General features: G+C 48.2%; 1 pseudogene; it reads left to right on the top strand.

Moving 5' to 3' along the window:
- The first annotated feature begins 705 nt into the window (after window positions 1-705).
- Window positions 706-17,687, top strand: LOC119300510 (annotated as a pseudogene).
- The last annotated feature ends 279 nt before the right edge of the window (window positions 17,688-17,966 follow it).

A 17,966-nucleotide genomic window follows, 5' to 3' on the forward strand; every position in this document is an offset into this window, starting at 1 on the left:
AGTTGATGATTGTTGGAGTGAACCAATACTCGAGCGGGAAGTCCTCAATATGGAGGACGGAGACTGTGCCTAGGCGGAAGAAGAATCGGTTTTCGGTGTCCTCATGGCGCACAAGGCTAACGGTGTTGATCAGGAAAGAGAGAGGGATGTTGAGGATGGAAATCTCATGCTCATAGGCCGGCCAAAGATGACCAAGCCAGCCCCGTAGGAGGAGGCCCTAATGAGCACGGGCGGGTTGCCTACCCCGGTGTGAAGAGCGCGGCGGATGCATGCCTGCGGAGAGGGGTGTGGGGGGGTGACGATGGCATAGGCGAGGTTTTGGAAGTGCTCTATGTGGGTGAACGGCATGAAAATGTTGGAGATGTCGCGGCGGTGCCTAGGGGGGAACCGAGGAAAACGGGTTGTGTCGCGTCTGAATCGGTGGATTCCTCCCCCGATTCGAACTCGACCTTGTCCGGATCCTCTTCCTCCTCTATGGCCACGCCATCAACCTCGGCCTCGTCGGTTTTCTCAGGGAAGGAGAAGATGCGAGGCGGGGAGGGGGAGGCTTGGGGCAGGACCTGCTTGTCCACGGAGGAGGAGAGATCGAGGGGGATGAAGTCCGCCATGGCTGCAGGTGAAGTGGTGGGCGGGGGCTGGGAGGAGGTGCTCTCGGAGGGGAGCAAGAGTTGTGCGCTATGGTTGAGAGCGGGAGTGGTAGGTGGAATGGCTGTTGGCATGGGGATGGGGGGAGGTAAAATAGCCGTGCACCCATGCTGGGTGTGGCCCATGCTCCAGCACCGATGGCATCTCACGGGATCCCGGTAGTCATGAACCTGGTGGTCAAGGGCTAAGCAACAGTAGCAATGAGCCATAGGGTTCAGCCATTTCGGGGGGGGAGGGAGGAGAGGTGTCTGTGCATGCATGGGGCTTGCATGCTATAAGAAGAAAAAAGGAGGGCATGGGCACAATAAGTGTAGGGGAGCGCGCGCAGGCTGCTGCGTGGGAGCATGGCAGCCGAGGCGGCGCCAGGCATGCGACCTCAGGCGATCCGTTGTCACATCCCGTGGTCTGGGCGCTGACCTGCGCCGGGATGTCGTGATTCACGGGCCGAGGGGGGTGGGGGTTGACCATACACATGAGGGGAGGGATTGGGGGCAGCGGGCGCGTGCAGCGGGATTTGTGGATGGGCCAAGGTGTAGGATCTCTCCGGCCCCATAAGATGCAGAGGAGCATGCATGCGCGTGTTGGGGAACGTAGTAATTTCAAAAAAATTCCTATGCACACGCAAGATCATGGTGATGCATAGCAACAAGAGGGGAGAGTGTTGTCCACATACACTCATATACCATAAGTGGAAGCGTTATAACAACGCGGTTGATGTAGTCGTACGTCTTCACGATCGACCGATCCTCAGCACCGAACGTACGGCACCTCCGCGTTCAGCACACGTTCAGCTCGGTGACGTCCCGCGAGCTCATGATCCAGTAGAGATTTCGGGAAGAGCATCATCAGCAAGACGGCGTGGTGACGGTGATGATGATGCTACCGACGCAGGGCTTCGTCTAAGCACCACTTCGATATGACCGAGGGGGACGGTGATGATGATGCTACCGACGCAGGGCTTCACCTAAGCACCGCTACGATATGACCGAGGGGGATTATGGTGGAGGGGGGCACCGCACACGGCTAAGAGATCAATGATCAATTATTGTGTCCCTGGGGTGCCCCCTTGCCCCCGTATATAAAGGAGGTAGGGGGAGGCGACCGGGAGTAGGACTCCTCCTTTCCTCGTAGGAGTAGGAGAAGGGAAGGAAGGGAGAGAGGAAGAGAAGGAAAGGGGGGTGCCGCCCCCTCCTTGTCCAATTCGGACTAGAGGGGGAGGGGGCGCGCGGCAGCCCTTGGCCACCCCTCCTCTTCTCCCACTAGGGCCCATTAGGCCCAATATACTCCCCGAGGGTTTCCGGTAACCCCCCGGTACTCCCGTATATGCCCGAAACCTCCCGAAACACTTCCGGTGTCTGAACATAGTCGTCCAATATATCGACCTTTACATCTCGACCATTTCGTGACTCCTCGTATTGTCCGTGATCATATCAGGGACTCCGAACTACCTTCGGTACATCAAAACACAAAAACTCATAATACCGATCGTCACAGAACTTTAAGCGTGCGGACCCTACGGATTCGAGAACTATGTAGACATGACCGAGACACATCTCCGGTCAATAACTAATAGCGGAACTTGGATGCTCATATTGGTTCCTACATATTCTACGCAGATCTTTATCGGTCAAACCGCATAACAATATATGTTGTTCCCTTTCTTATCGGTAAGTTACTTGCCCGAGATTCGATCATCGGTATCTTAATACCTAGCTCAATCTCGTTACCAGCAAGTCTCTTTACTCGTTCCGTAGTGCATCATCCCGTAACTAACTCATTAGTCACATTGCTTGCAAGGCTTATAGTGATGTGCATTACCGAGAGGGCCCATAGATACCTCTCCAACAATCGGAGTGACAAATCCTATTCTTGATCTGTGCCAACTCAACAAAAACCATCGGAGACACCTGTAGAGCACCTTTATAATCACCCAGTTACGTTGTGACGTTTGGTAGCACACAAAGTGTTCTTCTGGTATTCGGGAGTTGCATAATCTCATAGTCATAGGAACATGTATAAGTCATGGAGAAAGCAATAGCTGTAAACTAAACGATCAAGTGCTATGCTAACGAAATGGGTCAAGTCAATAACATCAATCTCCTAATGATGTGATCCTGTTAATCAAATGATAACTCATGTCTATGGCTAGGAAACTCAACCATCTTCGATCAACGAGCTAGTCAAGTAGAGGCATACTAGTGACACTATGTTTGTCTATGTATTCACACATGTATTATGTTTCCGGTTAATACAATTCTAGCATGAATAATAAACATTTATCATGATATGAGGATATAAATAATAACTTTATTATTGCCTCTAGGGAATATTTCCTTCAGTCTCCCACTTGCACTAGAGTCAATAATCTCGATTACACAGTAATGATTCTAACACCCATGGAGTCTTGGTGCTGATCATATTTTGCTCGTGGAAGAGGCTTAGTCAACAGGTCTGCAACATTCAGATCCGTATGTATCTTGCAAATCTCTATGTCTCCCACCTGGACTTGATCTTGGATGGAATTGAAGCGTCTCTTGATGTGCCTGGTTCTCTTGTGAAATCTGGATTCCTTTGCCAAGGCAATTGCACCAGTATTGTCACAAAAGATTTTCATTGGACCCGATGCACTAGGTATGACACCTAGATCAGATATGAACTCCTTCATCCAGACTCCTTCATTTGCTGCTTCCGAAGCAGCTATGTAGTCCGCTTCACACGTAGATGTTGGGGAACGTAGTAATTTCAGAAAAAATTCCTACGCACACGCAAGATCATGGTGATGATAGCAACAAGAGGGGAGAGTGTCGTCCACGTACCCTCGTAGACCGTTAAGCGGAAGCATTATGACAACGCGGTTGATGTAGTCATACGTCTTCACGATCGACCGATCCTTGGTACCGAACATATGGCACCTCCACGTTCAGCTCGGTGACGTCCCGCGAACTCATGATCCAGTAGAGCTCGGGGAAGAGTTTCGTTAGCACGACGGCATGGTGACGATGTTAATGAAGCTACCGTGCCAGGGCTTCGCCTAAGCACCGCTACAGTATGACCTTGGTGGATTATGGTGGAGGGGGGCACCGCACACAGCTGGGAGAGATCTTTGTGATCAACTTGTGTGTCTAGAGGTGCCCCCTGCCCCTGTATGTAAAGGAGAAAGGGGGAGGCCGGCCGGCCCTTGTTGGTGCGCCAAGAGGAGGAATCCTTCTCCTAGTAGGGTAGGATTGCCCCCTTTCCTACTTGGGTAGGGGGTCCCGAACTATGTGTCTAAGGCGGATGGTAACAGGAGGCAGGGGACACGATGTTTTACCCAGGTTCGGGCCCTCTTGATGGAGGTAAAACCCTGCGTCCTACTTGATTTGTTCTTGATGATATGAGTATTACAAGAGTTGATCTACCACGAGATCGGAGAGGCTAAACCCTAGAAGCTAGCCTATTTTATGATTGTATGTTGTCCTACAGACTAAAACCCTCCGGTTTATATAGACACCGGAGGGGGCTAGGGTTACACAAGGTCGGTTACAAAGGAGGAGATATACATATCCGTATTGCCTAGCTTGCCTTCCACGCCAAGTAGAGTCCCATCCGGACACGAGACGAAGTCTTCAATCTTGTATCTTCATAGTCCAACAGTCCAGCCAAAGGATATAATCCGGCCGTCCGGATACCCCCTAATCCAGGACTCCCTCAGTAGCCCCCGAACCAGGCTTCAATGACGATGAGTCCGACGCATAGTTGTCTTCGGCATTGCAAGGCGGGCTCTTCTCCATCTTCCGAACGTTTGTAAAGCAGTGTCCGATCCCATAAATGTTTGGACCTCTTGGCTTCTGTGCCCAATAAGGGCTATCTCCCATGCGTCGAATGAATACGAGGCGCTAGGGCGTTTTTACATTCACCCCCTACCCAGATAAATAAATTGTCTATTAAAGGGACGGGGATCCTTAGATCCAATCCATACCATCCTCCCCCAGCGAGAATCCATCAGAGCGCATTTCGGAAAGATCCATTCCATCATGGCCGACCTCCGCAGCTCCTCCTCCCGCCCCCGTAGCCCTAAGCCCTGTGATTGGGAGAGGTGTTCAGTCCCGCACGGTCGATTAGTCAAACTGCAGACTAAGGGATTTGTCCCTCCGGCGTACATGGTGCCCGTTCGAGCCGGGCTCGCCACCTACAATGGTGGGGAGCAAGCGGAGAGCTTTCCCTACCCCTCTATGGGGGAACGGGTCTGCCTTGTTCCCTATTTATTAAGCGGACTCGCATTTCCAATTCATCCGTTCCTCCGCGGGCTCCTGGAGTTCTACAGCCTCCAATTACACAATTTCACCCCTACCTCCATCCTACATATTGCCGGCTATGTTGCTCTCTGCGAGTTGTTCCTGGGATGCGAGGCTCACTTCGAGCTGTGGAAAAGGCTATTTTGCCTCGTCCCTCGCACACAGAGGGGGGTCACTTTGTCAAGTGGGCGGAGCCGAAATATGGCGCATCGCCGATACAGGATACCTGTCCGGTACCCTGAAGAAGTCGTCCGAAGACTGGCCTTTAGAATGGTTTTATATGGAGGACGTTCCCCTTTCGTACCCTGTTCGGCGGGGTCTTCCTGAGTTCAGTAATGCTCCTCTGAAGAAACGCCGAAGTTGGTGCCCACGGAGCCCCTAGGTGGAAGATAATGGAGAAGTCCTCTATCTGATGAACCAGATTAAAGCACTGGCTCGATCAGGATTGACAGTAATCGAAGTTATGTTGATTTGCATAATGCGGGGAGTGCAACCACTTCAATATCGTGGACACCCCTTGTGGTGTTTTAACGGGGCGGACGACGCCACCCGCTGCGGGCGTAAGGGTCCCGACAATGCTACCGCTTTAGCGAAAATTCTGTTTGAATTGTTCAACGGTGAGGAAGAGGAGTTCACCCGCATCAAGCCACGGGATGGATTCTCCATGTACAATCCTCCAAGCTGGGTAAGTTATATCTCCCTACTCCCATTTTTCCCGCATTCTTTGTCGTAAGTATTCACCTAGCCACTTTACGGCAGGAACTGCGAAAAGCCATAAAGGAGGTCAGCAGCCCTTCTCCACAACCAGAGGACCCTGACCGGGCCCTCGACTCCGGACTTGAAGAAGATTCGGTTATATTCGTGGAGCTGATAGACCGGCAGTTCTATCAGTTAAGCTGCGATGATGCCATGGTGGCCATTACGGCCTAGTATCCCGGACTGCTCCCTGCATCGCACGTAAGAAAAACCAAAAATCCCAACTCCAAAACTAGGATCCCCTTTTAGACACTTCACCCACCATATACACATGGCATTTTTATAGGGAAGGCATTCGGGACGCCCTGCCGAACCCGCAGCAACGCGCCAACAAGAGACACCGAGGCCGGGTAGGCCAAAGAGGAAGGCGGTCAGGACGGAGACGCCCGCGCAAAGGTATGACAAACCCCGCTCTGTGGTTGTCGTCTTTCTCGAAATATAATGATGTCCGTGTTTCTTTAATAGAAAAAGATCGCCGGAATATGTCCGGCGATGTTACTAATCACGCCTCCACCAGTCGGGCACCAGGACCAGACATAGAGGCGGAAACCGATATGGGGCGGGCGCCGGATAATCCCCGTACAAAGGATGCAGATAGATTATCCGCTACAAACTCAGAAGTGGAAAGCGCCATGAATCGTAGGCGCCGCCGGGCCGTACTCCACGACGCTTGTTTCTCACCAGAGGCATTTGATGCCTTCAATTCTGGAGAGGCGTACCTCCGAGCTACTCAAGATGGTCTAGCCAGAGCCACGGATCAGTATGTAAAGGATGTACGGGTAAGTAAATCTAACGATTTATATGTATCAGTAGCCCCTGAGACTTGAAACAGATAGCAGAACTGATTTAAGGATCATCTTTATTGTGCAGGTTCTTACAGAGAAGAATACTAGGCTGTCACAGGAGCTAGAGGAATGCAAGACCCAACTGCGGGCCACTATTGCCGCATTGCAGGAACCGAAAAAGTCACCTGCTGGTAACATTTACTTTAAAGAATGATGTTTACCATATAGTGTGCGGCGTGGCTGCAGATCTAACAATAGATGTTGCAGATGAGTCCGAAGAAAATCCGGAGGACCAGCATGTTATGAGACAGCTAGAGGCTGGCAAACGCGTGCTGACTGAGGTTAGGCAGGAGAAAAACAATCTCCAAGATGCCACTATCAAGCTGAGCGTGGAACTAAAAGACGTTCGAGCCCAGCTTGCAGACTCCGAGAAGGAGAATAAGCGGCTTCGGCGCGGCATTTTCAGTAAGTGCTTGAACGAATCCTTTTAAAGGAGTTCGGCGAAGAAGCCGACTAACAACGTTATGTCTGTAGGTATGCTGATGGGTCGTCCCGTGGAGGAAATGCCCGGGTCTGCAGGTGATCTTCTATCCGAGCTCTCACATCTGCACGAACAAGTTCGGCAGGTGATGCAAGGTGTTGCCCAGGCCTTGTGGCCATCCGTCTCCCTGCCAGAGGGCGTTGCAGAGCTTACGGAGAAGCTCAAGGGAGCATGGCGGCGCTTCCTTTTATGGGAGATATCGGCCTGCCGACAGGGTGCCATAGAAGCCTGGGCCATGGTGAAGACGCGGTATACCAAGGCAGACCCAAATCACATGGCCGAGGTCGGACCTGTGGGGCCCGACGGAAAAGAGATCCCCGTTAGCTTAGTTTATGGGCAAGTAGAATTAGCCGCAAAGTATTCCCAACAGGATTGTAAGCTAGACCGTCTGTTGGATGGTATAGAAGAGGGATTTAGTTAGTCTACATGACTATGTAATTAAAGTGACATGTACAATGACTTCTAGCCGGATTGTAGATCATTTGTCTTGGCGGACCTTTTCACTTCAACCTCGGGACCCGATAGTCCGGAGTGTATCCGAATACCCGCTCAGTTATATAAGAACCGGGGTATGCGTGGAGACCAGGCGTACGGGTCATTAGTGCTTGAACAGACAAGTGCCCAACTAGTTATGTTATATTACATGGGTAGTAAGAAACATCTTCCAGGGAGAATAGTTCCGTTAAGGGTTCCTTTCCCTGGGTAAGCATGTCATAAAGTGCATGTCCGGACTGTGATAGGAAACGCAGGAAGAACATCTGGGGGCAGATATGGACAAATAAATAAAAATCATCTTTTGTTCATCGACGGAATATTCCCTTAAGAACACTAGCTTTCGGCTTCACCCAGTCTGAGGTACACATCCGGCTGACCCGACAGTAACAATCGCGGAGGTGCTCCCCTTATGCCCTAGCCGAATTAACAGGAACGTAGGGCATAAATACAAGAGCCAAGCAACCCAGCTTGGCCAAAACTTAAGTCATATCGACGCATATAATGGCGAAAAAAGGTACATGCGGAAGCATGACACACGTGCGGGGCATGAGGACCAAATAAATAATTACGCTTCTGTGAAAGAAGCCCCCAGGTATGATGAGTGCGGCTAGCGCATCTATAATGTGCAAGCGAGGCACAAGTTGGCCCTTGAAGGCATAGAGAAAGAATAAAAGAAAGGAAGAAAGAAAAACAAGACAGATAATGTATATGCAAAAAATGGACAAAGGGAGGGGACGAACATGGAGCTCGGTGCTAGGCGTAGAATCTTCGGAGCCTGGCCGTGTTCCATGGGTTCGGCTCAAGTCAACTAGTCGATGCATCCCGCAGTCGGTACGATCCACCAGTCAGAACTTGGTCAATAATGAAGGGAGCTTCCAATTTGGGCTCGAGCTTGTTCTTTTTCTTATCCGGCAGGCGTAGAACTAGTTCGCGAACATTATATGTTTTGGCCCGTACTTCTCTGCTTTGGTATCTTCGAGCCTGTTGCTGATAAAATGCGGAACGGGCTTTGGCTACGTCGTGCTCCTCCTCCAGGGTGTCCAGACTGTCCTGCCGATCGAGCTCGGCTTCTCTTTCTTCATACATGCGCACTCGAGGTGAGTCATGAATTATGTCACAGGGCAAGACTGCCTCTGCGCCGTACACCATAAAGAAGGGTGTATATCCGGTACTACGATTCGGCGTGGTCCGCAGCCCCCAGAGTACGGAGTCAAGCTCCTCTACCCAGTGCGTGTTAGACTCCGTTAAGGAACGCACTAATCTGGGTTTAATGCCGCTCATTATAAGACCATTTGCTCGCTCGACTTGGCCGTTGGTTTGTGGGTGATAGACTGAAGCATAATCGAGCTTGATGCCCATTTGCTGCACCAGAGTTTTACCTCATCGGCTGTGAAGTTTCTGCCGTTGTCAGTGATGATGCTGTGGGGGACGCCACAACGGTGTACGACCCCAGATATGAAGTCTATCACCGGTCCGGATTCGGCTGTTATAACAGGTTTGGCCTCTATCCATTTGGTGAATTTATCCACCATGACCAGTAAGTATTTTTTTCTTGTGGGTTCCCCCTTTAAGGGGTCCAACCATGTCAAGCCCCCAGACCGCGAAGGGCCACGTAATGGGGATTGTTTGGAGGGTGGTAGGTGGCATGTGGCTTTGATTTGCAAAGAGCTGGCAACCGGCGCAACGTTGGACCAAGTCATGTACATCTGCCCGGGCCGTTGGCCAATATAATGTTGTACGGAAGGTCTTGCTTACGAGAGCCCGGGCTGCGGCGTGGTGACCGCCGAGTCCGGCATGGATTTCTGCCAAAAGGTTCCGCCCTTGATCTTCGGAGATGCACCTTTAAGGACTCCGGTAGTGTTGTTTTATACAATTCTCCCTCGTGGACCTTGTAGGCCTTAGATCGCCGCACAATGCAGCGTGCCTCATTTTGGTCCTCCGAAAGTTCCTGCCTAGTTAGGTAGGCCAGGAATGGTTCTGTCCACGGGGTTATAATGGCCATTATTACGTGGGTTGAAGTTGTTATTTCGGTGGCGGAACCTCCGATTGTGTCAGAGTGTTCGGTATCGGGCATTTTGGCCGGGTCCGTACTATTGTTACCAGTGTCCCCTTCCCATACTACGGATGGCTTGAACAGCCTTTCCAGAAATATGTTGGGGGGGCCGCATCGCGTTTTGCACCGATGCGGGCGAGGATATCCGCCGCTTGATTGTTTTCCCGAGCCACATATTGAAATTCGAGCCCCTCGGACCGAGCTGACATTTTCAAGACGGCGTTTTGGTAGGCCGCCATTTTCGGATCCTTGGCGTCAAAGTCTCCATTTATTTGGGATATTGCAAGGTTTGAATCCCCACACACCTCCAAGCGTTGAATGCGCATGGAGACTGCCATCCGAAGACCATGCAACAGAGCTTCGTATTCGGCTGCGTTGTTGGAGTCTGTATACAATATTTGCAGTACGTACTGAACGGTATCTCCGGTTGGGGACGTCAGGACGACGCCATCCCCTAGACCAGCCAGCATTTTAGACCCGTCGAAGTGCATGATCCAATTGGAGTATGCGCCATACTCTTTAGGGAGTTCGGCCTCCGTCCATTCGGCGACAAAGTCGGCCAATACTTGCGACTTAATGGCTCATCGAGGTTTGTATGTTATGTCGAACGGGAGGAGCCCAATAGCCCATTTAGCAATCCGGCCCGTAGCATCGCGGTTGTTTATAATATCATTAAGTGGCACTTCCGAGGCTACTGTAATCGTAAACTCTTGAAAGTAGTGTCGCAGCTTCCGGGATGCCATGAATACCGCATAGGCTATCTTTTGATAATGTGGGTACCGTGATTTGCATGGAGTAAGGACAGTGGATACATAGTATACCGGCTTTTGAAGAGGGAATTTATGTCCATCAGCTTCTCGTTCGACGACGAGCACTACGCTTACAACTTGATGAGTTGCCGCAATGTACAACAGCATTGGTTCGTTGATGTTTGGCGCGGCCAGGATTGGGTTGGTTGCCAAAATGGACGTTATTTCTTCCAATCTGGCTGTGGCAGCGTCCGTCCACTCAAAGTGTTCCGTGCGCCGAAGGAGGCGATAAAGGGGTAACGCATTTTCTCCTAAGCGGGAGATAAAGCGGCTTAGAGCCGCCACGCATCCAGTTAACTTCTGGATTTGTTTGAGGTCTGTTGGGGTAGCCAACTGTGACAAATCTCGGATTTTGGCCGGATTAGCTTCAATACCTCTACTGGAGACAATGAAACCCAGGAGCTTTCCGGCTGGTACGCCCAAAATGCATTTTTCCGGATTGAGCTTGATGTCGTATGTTCGGAGGTTGTCGAATGTGAGCCTCAAGTCGTCTATCAAAGAATCGACGTGTTTGGTTTTGACAACCACATTGTCTACGTATGCCTCTACTAGTTTGCCGATTTGTTTCTCCAGACATGTCTGAATCATGCGCTGATATGTTGCGCCAGCGTTTTTGAGCCCAAAAGGCATTGTGTTGAAACAGAAGGGACCGTATGGTGTGATGAATGTCGTTGCGGCATGGTCGGACTCCGCCAACTTGATTTGGTGGTAGCCGGAGTATGCGTCGAGGAAACACAATGACTCGTGTCCTGCGGTAGCATCGATAATTTGATCGATGCGGGGGAGGGGGAAGGGATCCTTTTGGCAAGCTTTATTGAGGTCCTTGAAATCGACACAAAGGCGCCAGGATTTATCCTTCTTTGGTACCATCACTAGGTTTGCTAGCCAGTCCGGGTGTTTTATCTCTCTAATGAATCTGGCCTCCAATAACTTGGCTAGTTCCTCTCCCATGGCCTATCTCTTAGGTTTGGGGAAACGCCGAAGAGCTTGCTTGACCGACTTGAATCCCTTTAGGATATTGAGGCTATGCTCGGCCAGCCTGCGTGGTATTCCTAGCATGTCTGAGGGGTGCCAGGCGAATATGTCCCAATTCTCGCGCAGGAACTCTCATAGTGCGGCATCCATGGCGGGTTTAACTGTGCCCCGATGGAGGCTGTTTTTGTGGGGTGCGTTGGGTGGACTTGGAATTTGACTATTTCATCCGCTGGTTTAAAAGAGGTGGACTTGGATCTCTTATCGAGTATCACGTCGTCCCTGTCCACTGTGGAGCGTAGCGTGGTTAATTCCTTGGCCGAGAGGGCTTCGGATAATGCCTCGAGGGCTAGTGCGGCTGTTTTGTTTTCGGCATGGAGTGCTGTGTCCGGATCACTGGCGAGGGTGATGATTCTGTTGGGCCCAGGCATTTTGAGCTTCATGTACCCATAATGGGGTACGGCTTGGAAGATCGTGAACATCTCACGTCCTAAAAGGGTGTGGTATCCACTGCTGAATGGGGCCACTTGAAATGTAATTTCTTCGGACCTATAATTCTCTGGCGTACCGAATACCACATCTAGTGTGATTTTCCCAGCGCATCGTGCCTCCCGGCTGGGTATGATTCCCCTGAAGATTGTGCTACTTTGCTCAATGCAGTTCTAGTCTATGTCCATTTTTTGAAGAGTTTCCTCATAGATGAGGTTTAATCCGCTGCCACCGTCCATGAGTACTTTGGTGGGTCGAAAGCCGTCCACAATTGGACTGAGGTCCAGTGCGGCTGGTGCTCGGGTTGTTCGGAATTTAGGTTCATCACTGGCATTGAAGGTAATAGCCGTGTCACTCCAAGGATTTATTGCTGCTACGTGGCAGATTTCGGCCATGCTGTGGAGTGTTCGCTTGCGCCTATTATTTGACGCAAAGGTCTCAAAGACTGTTAACACCGTATTGTTATCCGCGGGATGGTGGTATGTGGCATTTGTGATAAGAAGATCCTCACCACTTTTGGCCACCTGCCAGAGTATCCAACATGCTCTAAGGTTGTGCGTTGGTATTGTATCCGTTGTACTATGAATTTTGCAGGGTCCATTAAGCCATCCCTCCAGTACGGTTCCATGCCCTGTAGAGGATTTTTGTTTCTTTGCAACTAGCTCGGGTGTCTTACGATAGTGCACCCTTTTACTTCGGACTAGGTGTGTATTCGGAGCCGGATTATCCCAAAATTTTGTTTCGGTTTTCCAGGCATTTTCCATCGCATAGTACTTTCATACTATGGATGCCAAGTCAGCGAAACGTGATACGTCACGGCGACTTAAGGCGTTAAGGATTCTCTTGTCCATGCAATTATTGCAAAAAGGTGAGACTACATCTTCCTCATGACAGTCCTTAACCTTGTTCATCACAAGGAGGAATCTGGCCCAATAATGATGTACTGTTTCAAGGGGCTATTGCCTGATGTGGGAAAGATCATTTATGTCTGGGTGGGTGGGTGGATTTGACTCCGAACCCCTACCCGATCTGAGACCCAGGGGCCGAGGAGTTTCCAATCTTGGAAGTTCGGGTTCTGGAGTGTTACCCGATAAATCTGGCCCGCTGCCTGATTCTAGGTTCAGGGCTTGGGTGATGTCCTCCCGTAAGCGGGTATCCGGCTCGGGGAGCTCAGGAATCCAGACATACTTAGTCCCCAAAATAGAGGAAGAGTTGCCGGATTGTTCCTCCACCACCGCAACGTGATGGGTGACTGATGGAGAGTTAATCTCCCTTTGATCGGGTTTAAGCCCAATCCGATCATAGTCCGTAGCGACTCCCAAGGCGGCGATGCGATCCAAGAGTTCGTTTAGGGAAGAGAGCTCCATTGGATCCATCTGCTCGATGACTTCCGAGCCGACGTGGAGGCTTTTTTTGATGACCCGAGAAGTCATCGTTGGTGCAGCGGCCGAATGGGCAGTCATGACGAAACCGCCTAGCCGAAGAGTTTAGCCGACAGGCAGAGCTCCCCCAGCGGTAATGTTGCTTTTAACAACGAGAAGAGGCATCCTTCCTTACGGCGACGTCACAGAGGAACTCTCAATGAAAGCACCAATGTCGGTGTCAAAACCGGCGAATATCGGGTAGGGTTTTACCTCCATCAAGAGGGCCCGAACCTGGGTAAAACATCGTGTCCCCTGCCTCCTATTACCATCCGCCTTAGACGCACAGTTCAGGACCCCCCTACCCGAGATCCGCCGGTTTTGACACCGACACTACTCCTACTAGGAGGGGGAAAGGAAGGGAGAGAAAGAAAAGGAAAGGGGGGCGCCCCCCCTCTCCTTGTACAATTTGGACCAGAGGGGAGGGGGCGCACTGCCTGCCCTAGGACGGCTCCTCTCTCTTTTCCTTTTGTCCCAACAAGGCCCATTAGCCCCCAGGGGGTTCCGGTAACCCCTCCGGTACTCCGGTAAAATCCCGATTTTACCCGGAACTATTCCGATGTCCAAATGTAGGCTTCCAATATATCAATCTTCATGTCTCGACCATTTCGAGACTCCTCGTCATGTTCATGATCATATCCGGGACTCCGAACTACCTTCGGTACATCAAAACATATAAACTCATAAAACTGATCGTCACAGAACTTTAAGCGTGCGGAACCTACGGGTTCAAGAACTATGTAGACATGACCGAGACATGTCTCCGGTCAATAACCAATAGTCGAACCTGGATGCTCATATTGGTTCCTACATATTCTACGAAGATCTTTATCGGTCAAACCGCATAACACTATACGTTGTTCTCTTTGTCATCGGTATGTTACTTGCCCGAGCTTCGATCATCGGTATCCCAATACCTAGTTCAATCTCGTTACTGGAAAGTCTCTTTACTCGTTTCGTAATGCACTATCCCGCAACTAACTCATTAGTTGCATTGCTTGCCAGGCTTATAGTGATGTGCATTACCGAGAGGGCCCAAAGATACCTCTCTGACAATCGGAGTGACAAATCCTAATCTTCCACAAGTACCATCGGAGACACCTATAGAGCACCTTTATAATCATCCAGTTACATTGTGACGTTTGGTAACACACAAAGTGCTCCTTCTGTATTCGGGAGTTGCATAATCTCATACTCATAAGAACATGTATAAGTCATGAAGAAAGCAATAGTAGTAAACAAAAATGATGAAGTGCTAAGCTAATGGAATGGGTCAAGTCAATCACATCATTCTCCTAATTATGTGATCCCATTGATCAAATAACAACGCATGTCAATGGTTCGGAAACTTAACCATCTTTGATCAATGAGCTAGTCAAGTAGATGCATACTAGTGAGACTATGTTTGTCTATGTATTCACACATGTATTATGTTTCCGGTTAATACAATTCTAGCATGAATAATAAACATTTATCGTGAAATAAGGAAATAAATAATAACTTTATTATTGCCTCTAGGGCATATTTCCTTCAGTCTCCCACTTGCACTAGAGTCAATAATCTAGATTACACAATAATGATTTTAACACCCATGGAGCCTTGGTGCTGATCATGTTTTGCTCGTGGAAGAGGCTTAGTCAATGATCTGCAACATTCAGATTCGTATGTATCTTGAAAATATCTATGTCTCCCACCTGGACTTGATCCCGGATGGAGTTGAAGCGTCTCTTGATGTGCTTGGTTCTGTTGTGAAATCTGGATTCCTTTGCCAAGGCAATTGCACCAGTATTGTCATAAAAGATTTTCATTGGACCCGATGCACTAGGTATGACACCTAGATCGGATATGAACTCCTTCATCTAGATTCCTTCATTTGCTGCTTCCGAAGCAGCTATGTACTCCGCTTCACATGTAGATCCCGCCACGACGCTTTGTTTAGAACTGCTCCAACTGACAGCTCCACCGTTCAATATAAACACGTATCTGGTTTGCGATTTAGAATCTTTCGGATCAGTGTCAAAGCTTGCATCAACGTAACCATTTACGATGAGCTCTTTGTCACCTCCATAAACGAGAAACATATCCTTGGTCCTTTTCAGGTACTTCAGGATGTTCTTGACCGATGTCCAGTGATCCACTCCTGGATTACTTTGGTACCTCCCTGCTAGACTAATAGCAAGGCACACATCAGGTCTGGTACACAGCATTGCATACATGATGGAGCCTATGGCTGAAGCATAGGGAACACTTTTCATTTTCTCTCTATCTTCTGAAGTGGTCGGGCATTGAGTCTTACTCAACTTCACACCTTGTAACATAGGCAAGAACCCTTTCTTACCTTGATCCATTTTGAACTTCTTCAAAACTTTATCAAGGTATGTGCTTTGTGAAAATCCAATTAGGCGTCTTGATCTATCTCTATAGATCTTGATGCCCAATATATAAGCAGCTTCACCGAGGTCTTTCATTGAAAAACTCTTATTCAAGTATCCTTTTATGCTATCCAGAAATTCTATATCATTTCCAATCAACAATATGTCATCCACATATAATATTATAAATGCTACAGAGCTCCCACTCAATTTCTTGTACCGTCCTAAGGACAAACAGGTTCATGCAGATAATACAAGATTGAACTTCCACGCTGGGAACATAGGGTACCACATAGAATTACTCAATGTATTATTTCTTGTCCGTGGAATTTATCAGAATGTGAGAGCAAGGGATCACCCAACGAATGGACGGGCTAATTTCTTCAAGATAATTTCAGGTCTATAACTCATGGAGAGAAACAGACTTCTCGACTCAATGGTATTATGAAAATTACTCAGGTATGTTCTTGGTCTATAATTTGTAACATGCATTCTGATGATCCAGCGTAAGATGTTATATTCTCTGGACATCATCATATTAACATCACTCTTCTTATTTTAAAGATATTGCGTTCCTCTAGATTTTGTCAGGTTTTGTAACTTCCTATGTTACTGATTGTGTGTGTAGCACTTGCTCTACCAATAGCTTTTTTAGTATCTATTCTAGGGCTGAATGAGAATGCCATGCCAATCTAATTTATGGCCCCTGCATTTTTTATACCGCAAAATCATGTTTAACTTGAAAAGGTTAGCCTCAAGTATTGATGATGAATCTCATACGTAGAGGAAATGCAAGAAATTGCATTGGAATTGCAGCCAATAATTTTTTTTGAAGAGAAGACCGTAGAACAGAAAGTTCTATGGTAATTTTTTCATTAATAAATATATACAATTACATAGTAAGAGTCTAAAAGTTAAACCAATTCCTTGTTTGTGTAACATGATCAAAAATTATAATATGTGTTGCTCAGACCATTCTTTAATCTGCTTTGCTCTTTATGCTCTTGCTCTGATCTCGGTTGCTTGCAGACAATATTACATGTTGTATAGAACATTGTTACTGTAGAAGATACTAACATATGCTATTCCATCCAGTCGGTGTTGTTTTAGCTTCTAGCATAGGGGGCACATAGCACAAAGGGTTAAAGAACATTGCATTTTAATTAATACTCTATTTTTGTACTTGCCCGGTGTATCTTTTTATTTCCAGTATTGAAATAGAGACTATAAAATTTCATGTTGGGTTTTCAATTAGGGTCGTCTGAAAATAACCAACCAAGGCCGACCATACTTATCTACTCCCTCTGTTCACTATGATAAGATGTTCTAACTTTTTTCTGAATTGGATGTACATAGATGCATTTTAGTGTGTTCATTCATTTCAGTCCGTATGTAGTTCATATTGAAATATTCAAAACATCTTATAATAGTGAATGGAGGGAGTATATTATATATGCAGTTACTGTAATCTGTTGATCACTGTTTCTGCAAAGTTTATGTGATCAAACCGTCGGTGCATAAATCAGGTCCGCAGCATGAAGAGAGCAAGAGACATTCGAGATCAACTGGAGGGACTTATGGAGAGAGTTGAGACTGAGGTCTGTTCAAATGCCAGCGACTTGCATGCTATTAAAAAGGCCATAACATCCGGCACGTATACTGATGATTCAGTTGTTTTATTTGTGCAAATTGACTGAGATGGATAAATCTGACAAGTGGGTACTTGTGGGTTGCAGGTTTGTTCCACCATTCTGCATGGTTGCAGAAGAATGGCTCATATAGAGCTGTCAAGAACCCCGAGACGGTCTTTATCCACCCTAGTTCAGGATTAGCACAGGAAAGTTGAGAGTTGTCGTATTTATTTTTACATCCTAGACATTCCATCGTCCTGAATGGCTGGTGGGAATTTCTCCGCACCTACCAACTAAAAGATGTCCACGACGGTAAGCATCGAACTTGATGTTATTTCTTGGTTTAAGGGAAGAGTTGTAGCTTACGAAACGTTCCCCCTTTTATTTGTCCGCACAGCTGGTTCAAAGAAGCTGCCCAAGGGCCAAGGACGAGCTGCATTGTAGACTGCCTGGACTCATGAAGCCAGTGTTTGGACAGATTAGATGTTGCGTAAACAGTTTAGTTTCGAATATTGGATCGCGATCACAGCATGGCCGCTCTTTTCTGCCTTCTCTTATGTTACATTAGCTTACGTCTACTTGAACCTTTATTGCGATCATCAAGAAGTGTTACAAAGTGCTCGGCACCAGAAGTACAAGGGGACAGAGAGAGATAGAAAGAAAGAGGAAAAGTACATAGAGTTATAGGCTACAATCTAGCAGCTAAGTGGAACAACATAGAGG

This window comes from Triticum dicoccoides, chromosome 5A, assembly GCF_002162155.2.
Source record: "Triticum dicoccoides isolate Atlit2015 ecotype Zavitan chromosome 5A, WEW_v2.0, whole genome shotgun sequence".
Taxonomy (NCBI): Eukaryota; Viridiplantae; Streptophyta; class Magnoliopsida; order Poales; family Poaceae; genus Triticum; species Triticum dicoccoides.